General features: G+C 53.4%; 1 long non-coding RNA gene across 1 annotated transcript; it reads right to left on the bottom strand.

The window, feature by feature from the left end:
• Positions 1-218: 218 nt before the first annotated feature.
• LOC134148653 (uncharacterized) lies at positions 219-4,582 on the bottom strand. Its single transcript, XR_009960247.1, has 2 exons — positions 4,520-4,582; positions 219-453 (listed from the first exon to the last, which is right to left on the bottom strand). It is a non-coding gene; the product is annotated as an uncharacterized LOC134148653 (long non-coding RNA).
• Positions 4,583-5,591: the final 1,009 nt, after the last annotated feature.

Consider the following 5,591-nt stretch of genomic DNA (forward strand, 5'->3'; position numbering starts at 1 on the left):
GTCTCCTGGCTTTGCACACGCTGATGCTGGATCAGGTAGGAGCTGAGGATGAAGGCCTTGCTGCATGGGTGCATTTGTACTGGCGCTTGCTGGTGTGTGTGGTGGTGCTTCAGCAATGCGGAGCCATCACCAAAGCCCTTCTCGCAAGTGGGACACACGTATGGGCACTTGCCAGTGTGGATTTGCAGGTGTCTGAAAAGGTCAGAGCTCTGCACAAAGTCCTTCCCATATTCAGTACATTTACAAGGTTTCTCTGTCACAGGAGCTTTGGGGAGGGCACTTTTGGGAGCACTTCCCTGAGATCCCTGGGGCCAGTAAGGGCCTGCCATTGCCACCCTGCTGTGTCCCCAGCCACTTGAGAGAGGGTATCCCTGGAGTCCCCTTGCATGCCAGGTAGCTCAGCCATCTCAGGAGCAGGAGCCTTCACCTCTTCCTCCTCCATGTTCTCATCATCTGCCAGAAGAAAGAAAACCTAGCGGTAACTTCTTCCATGAACCGTACAGACACTCCAGCACAGGGTGGAGCACCTGCCCCCACAGAAATCACCCTAAGCAGAGCTCGAGCCAGCTGCTCTGCCCCTAGCCCATCCATCCCTCCAGGGTACGTCCCAGGCCCAAGGACTTGCAGGGAAAGGGGCATCCTCATTGCTGCCTGGGAGCAAGAATGCTGCACAGGGAGCAAAGGCCTCTAAGTTTGCTCCCAACATCCTTCCAGGGAGCTTTTCAAACTCCAAGTATCTACTGCAAAATGCATCAGCTTGGAGCACCAGACATGCAAGCACTGCTGGACAGCCCATCTCTTTTTGGTATCTCCAGCCACATTTCCAAGTGAGGTTAGTGACCGCCTATCAGCCTCATTGCTGGGGAATTTGTCTACGATGTGGAAGAAGAGGACTGAAGTTCCCTGACACTGAAGCAGGCCTAGAAACTTGCAGAGCTCATAACCAGGCAGCTTCAAAGAGGAAGGAGGGGCCACTGCTATGACTTGGAATTCAATAGGCTCTGGAGCCACCAGATTGGGATCTTCAGGACACATGAACGTGTCTTTAAATCACTGGCAGTGTTTTAAGTGCCAGCATGCTATCTTCGACCTTGTTCTATGACTGGTTTGATCCTAGAGCTGGTAGAAGTATGTTATTGTTGTGGACACATCTGGTGCACAAGAGCACCTGTGGATTTTGGTGTTGGTACAACCCAGGCAAAGCAAAGGAATGCTTTTGGGAATGTTTTTAGGCTGGGAGCTGTTGGTAGCTCAGGAGGCATTGGAGAATCTGAGGAAGCTCCTGCCCTCTCTCTGCATAGCCTTAAGGTCACAGAATCACAGAACTGGTAAGGTTGGAAGGGACCTCTGGAGATCATCTAGTCCAACCTCCCTGCTCAAGCAGGGTCACCTAGAGGATGTTAGACAGACTTGCATCCAGGCAGATGCCATCTCCAGAGAAGGAGACTCCACAGCCTCTCTGGGCAACCTGTTCCAGTGCTCTGAAGGTCTTCCAAGGCAAGTGTAGAAGGAAGAGGTTTAACATCACTGGATCTGGTTTCAGGCTAAAGAAAGGCTAGGGGCAAGGAGGGGATTGAACGAGGGCACAAACACATCATCTTGGCCAGCTTCCTCCCAGGGTGTGTGTAGGGTACCAACCCCAGGGCTTCTCGAACACAGCGTCCCCCCTCCCAACCCCACAGGCATCTAGGAGAGCAAAGTGAGGGGCACTGCCAGGGCAGGAAGAGCAAAGAGTGACCCTTCCCAGGGGAGCATAGGCTGCTGCTTCTGCTGCAGGCTAGTCATGCTCCTAGCCACACACTTGGCCTCTGAGCATCATAGACATATCATGCAGAGTCCAGCTCCTGCAACCACAAAATCCCTTTCCCTTTGAGGATAGTATGAATGTCCTAAATGCTCTAGGGCTCATCCTACTGGAGACCAGTATGGGGTTAACAGAAGTGGCAAGGGAAGAGTTGGGTCAAACTGGTCCTTCCCCAGGACAGAAATCCTGCTGCCTTCCCACCATTGTTCCCTGGCCTGCCCCCTCCCCTCTCTAGCTACAAGAGCCCAGAATGTGCAATACAAGGGCACATTCAAGCTTCACTTGCCTCTGCTTCCCCTGAGGGTGCCTCTCCTTTTGTCATGAAGACCAAGGTTACCTGCTCGAACCTGGCAGGCAGGACATGCCAGGCATACCCTTGACATTTTGCACATCCGTGACCTCAGGCAGGTGTGGACAAGCCACAGAAACATCACACTAGGACCTCTGCAGTTGGAAATGAAAGACAAGCGACACTCCACGAACTAGCTGAACAGGGCATGCCTGGGACAACAAAGACCCAAGGGTCAAGGAAGGCACTTCCAGCAACAGAAGAGGAGCAATTGGTTGCAAAAGGTTGACATGGGAAATGTGCAAGTGTCCAGGGCACTCACATGCAAAACAGATACACAAACCTGGAAATGGAGTCTCGAAGAGAACAGTGATCTGTCCTGTGGGGAAATAGGGACAGTACGGCAGGTTCAGCCTAGCCAACTGCAGGCCTAGAAATACACAGTGGCACTGTCGAGGAGGAAGAGTTATTCAAAATATTGTTGGCACAAGAACAAATTGGCCACCAGTAAGTTTATGCTGGAAAGGAGAAGGCAGCTGTGGACCATGAGAGTAGCTTGGGCAGGAATGGCCCATGCTGTAAATCGCCCAGCTGCTTCATAGCGGCGCCAGGTAATTTGAGGAATCAGATTATGCAGAAGGTGCTTGTGAAAGCAAGGGCTGGACTCAGAGCCAAGACCCCTTCTCTTTCTGCCTGCCAGCAGCTGGTTCCCCAGTGTTTTGTATTGCTGCTGCAAGACACCACAAAGGGATGCTGGCTGGAAGACAGTGGGACAGAGGCTCTTCACATTAAGGCTATTACCCTGATCAAACAGGTTGTACAAAGACCTTCCTTGGCAAGGACCATAGCCCTGGGAAGCAGCTTAAGTGAAAAGGGTGTGCTGGGCAGCCCTCAAGCATGTGAGATGCCCCTGGCCTGCTCAGACAGATGTGCCCTTCCCTAAACATTTCTGACACACTAATGATACGAGATCTACCTCTGCACACAGGTTCTGGGTCAGTTTGGGAGAGAAAAAGCATGGAGAATAAGCCAGCATGCACCATCCACATGGTCTTAGTGTTCCTCAGAAGTGCAGGCTGGCTGCCCAGACGTGTCTGGGGTGCAGCTTCAGAGCTCGAGCTACGTTTAAGCAGAGCCTCTTGAAACAGGGCTACAACACAGGAATCTGGAGCAGAAAGCCAAAATAAGCCAGTTTCCTCAGGCACTCAGGCTGCTCTGGAAGGAAAAGAAGCTATGGAGGTGGAGAGTGACAACAGTGACATCCTCTGTGTGAGACGTGACATGTACTTGCTCACGAGCAGTCAGGATGGAGCTACATGGGAGTGTTGGTCCAGGTCAAATCAGGGAAGAGGTCAGCAGGACATCATAGCACTGCTGACACAGCCACCAGGCACATGTCCACACCAGCAGACCACAGATACAGGGCAAGGGGAGGATGCTGACTCTTCCTTTAAGCTCATGTAGGAAAAAATATCAGTCCTGCTTTGGGGAGACAGCTCGGTATGGGAAAGCCTGGCGGCAGCAAGACCTGAAAAGGGAACAGGGGCTATCAGTTGTTTTCCCCCAGGAGACCTGCTGGGAGCCACATCTTTGCTGGCAGTGCATAAGAAATGAAAGCCACTGGGGCTTAAAGACAGCTTTCCTTGGACTAGGCTCCCTTCCTATCAGGAGCAGCAGGCTTTTCCCATCAGAGACTGAGTAAGGCCAATCCTGGGTTGTGGAAAATCCATGAGCTGGCTGCTGTGCTGGTTACAAGCAGTGCGTGCTCTGCTGCACACCTACTCTCAGCCCCCAGCCAGATGGAAAACTGAGGTATAGAGCTGCCAGCTACACGGGGCTAGAACTAGAGAAGGGTTTAACCTCCCACCTTCTCCATAGCTTTTCCAAAAAAGTTCCCAGGGCTCCCTCTTCCCTTCCTTCAGCCTCCAGAGAGGCTGCTTAGTGTCTTTACAGTGCTAACTATATTTTGGGACCTGTGAGCCCAGTAAGGCTCGGGACACAGAGATCAGCTGTAGAATCAGTCTAGGATGGTAAGCAGGGGAGATCGGGATTTGCATGCAGGGTGCTGGCAACAGGGAGCTTTTGGAGAATACTCTAGGTACCTAGCCAGCTCAGCACCCACCAGTATCTTTTCTGGCAGGACCAGGCAGGATGATGTCACCCTCCAGAGCAGTTTTCCTGCTGGACAAATACTCCAAAGAGGACCATGCCACCCAGGCAGCAGGCTCAGGAGCATCATGCTATCACTCTGCCTTGCAGCCCTGGGTCTCAGTGCCCTGCAGGCAGGCAGCCAGACCCTGGGGCACCCCCAGAGCATGGCCACCTCCCTGTCAGCCCAAGGGCTCCCCCCACTTCCTAGCTCTCCAGATGGCTTTGTGGGTGCCAATGGCACAGCCCTCCAGCCCAGTCTTCCCACTCCCACTCACCTGGCATCACGGCTGTGCAGTGCAGATGGGCAGGGACACCAGAGGGCACTGGTGTCAGCGGTGATCCAGACCGGTTGTGCAACTGCAGCTCCTCAGTGCCGATTAGAGGTTGGCCACTCTCCCTGTAATTTTTCCTCTGGCAAAGAGCTCTGGGAAATGTAGTTTTCTTATGCAATAAATCGTAAGAAGCCGTATTTCCCTTTGCAAAGTACTGTGGGAAACGTAGTTCAAGTGCTGGAGGCTTCAACTGCAATTTAAGGCTACCCTGTCCCATTCTCCAGGTTATCCCAGCCCAATGTGCATGGCCTTGTCCCCAGCATCCCCATGGCTCGTCTGGAGGCCAGGCTGCCCAGAAGCCTAGCAGGGCTGGCTGTAGCACCCATCTCACCCCGTGTCCCAGAAGTAAGGACACTTATGGGTAGCCTAAAGCCCAGCAACCTGCAGCAAAATGCCCGTCTGGACCCACACAAGGCACACAGGGGATGCAGGGGTGCGCTGCCTGCGGCAGAGAGTTGGGGCAGAGCAGAGCAGCAAAGGCTCCTGCCTATGGTAGTGCCACATCCCTGTGACTTGTGCCAAGTCTTGTTTTTTCAGGCCTGGCCACCAGCATCTCCCTGCACCTTCCTGCTTCCCCTTCAGCTTTCCCAAGACCCAATAGCACTGGCCAGCGTGGGGACGCAGCCCCCCAAAGGAGGGTGCCGGCTCTGGGTATAAGTCTGACAGTGTTCCCATGTTTCCTTCTCCAGTGGGTGCCCACAGCTGGCAGGCCAGGTTCTCTGCCAGGACTCAGCTCTTGCTCTCAGCCAGATCCACCTGCAAATGGCCCTTTCCATCTGTCTCATACCGTCAGTGTGGAGGCTGAGCCAGGGGTAGCTGTGCAGGCATGTGGAGGTGTTTGGAGTGGAAGAGCTGATTACATGGGGCTGTGCCATTAGCTCTCTGGCTTTGCTCACAGTTTGAGGCTTGCAGGACCTGTTGCTATCGGGTACCAGTTAGACAGCCTCCCCTTTCTTTCCAGAACTCCACTTTAGATGTATGCAAGAGGACATTCCCATCAGCTCATGACCTCCCA

This window comes from Rhea pennata, chromosome 18, assembly GCF_028389875.1.
Source record: "Rhea pennata isolate bPtePen1 chromosome 18, bPtePen1.pri, whole genome shotgun sequence".
Lineage (NCBI taxonomy): Eukaryota > Metazoa > Chordata > Aves > Rheiformes > Rheidae > Rhea > Rhea pennata.